Genomic DNA, 1236 nt, shown 5'->3' with positions numbered 1-1236 from the left:
TGCTGTGACATTCACCGCCACTTGAGAGCTCCGCTCAGTCGCTGCCAGCACCCTCCGTGCCACACAAAAGGCCGGGGACACAGCCACGCCGGGGCTCGGTGTCCCCTGGGAGGTGGCCCGGGGTCCCGCCTTTGAATCCCCGGGGCTCCTTCGAGGGTCGGGGTCAGGCTGGGAGCAGCTGTGGTGGAGATTTTTGGGATGTGGGAGCTGGGAGCTACTGGGGACACCCGACATTCCCACTGGGAAGCAGGCATGAACCCTTCTGATCCCTGATCCATGCACGCTGCGGGATTTCCGGGTGAAATTTGGGGAGATGAAGAGCAGGAGGAAGGATTTGGGCAGCGGGGGGAGGACCCAGCTGTGGTGGGGGGCAGCGGGGACATCCAGAGGGTGCCCAGGTGAGGATTTTGAGGTCGGCCCCATCCCATGGACCACTCCTGGACCATCCTCTCCGAGCAGGAGCAGCACCCTCCTTCCAAAAACCCCCAGAAACCACCCCGGGCCAGCAGGACGGGAGATCTGTAGGGGCGGCTGGATCCGCCGAGAGCGGGAAGAAGCAAGGATATCAAATCCCCTGGGACCCTGTCCCTAAAGGCAAACCCCACGGGGACAGTGACCCCTGTCCCTGTCCCCCACGCTTGGGCACCTCCATGGGGCCGGGCCCGCCAGCTGCAGCCACATAAAGAAGGGGAACAGAGGAGCTCTGTGCGCCGGCAACGCCGGGATTGTGCCGGAGCAGGGGGGGCTCACAAAAGGCAGGAAACGCCACGAAAAGTCTGGCACAATGGAGTCGGAAATGAGAACTTTGCTCTCGGGTTTCCACGGATCCATCCTATGGGCGAAATAGGGAGGGGGGATCTCTCCTTTTGGTGCCAAGCCGTGGGAGACAGGCTGGCATTCTTCAGTCACCGGCGGGGAGGGGACACCCCCCCTCCCCCCAAAAAAACCGCCCCCCGATAGCTCAGTGATGGTTTTCTTCCCCCGTTTTGGGGGTCGTTCCTGGTAGCGCGGCTCTTTGGAGAGTCTTACCCGGTTTTGGGGGGTTGTTGGGGCTTTTTGAAATCTTTATCCATCCACAGCATCCTCCACCCCCCCCTGCGCCCCATTCCGGCCCCTTATAGGGTGTGGAGGGGCTGGAGGGTGCTGCTGGCTGCGCCCTGTATGGCTTAGAGAGAATTTTGGGGTGTGGAGGGGCTGGGAGACGCTCCCCTCGTTGGAAACACCCCAGAAAAATCC

The sequence above is a fragment of the Corvus brachyrhynchos genome, unplaced genomic scaffold, assembly GCF_000691975.1.
Source record: "Corvus brachyrhynchos isolate BGI_N302 unplaced genomic scaffold, ASM69197v1 scaffold212, whole genome shotgun sequence".
Classification (NCBI taxonomy): Eukaryota; Metazoa; Chordata; class Aves; order Passeriformes; family Corvidae; genus Corvus; species Corvus brachyrhynchos.
The sequence above is the reverse complement of the archived record's forward strand: the minus strand, read 5'-3'. Positions refer to the sequence as shown.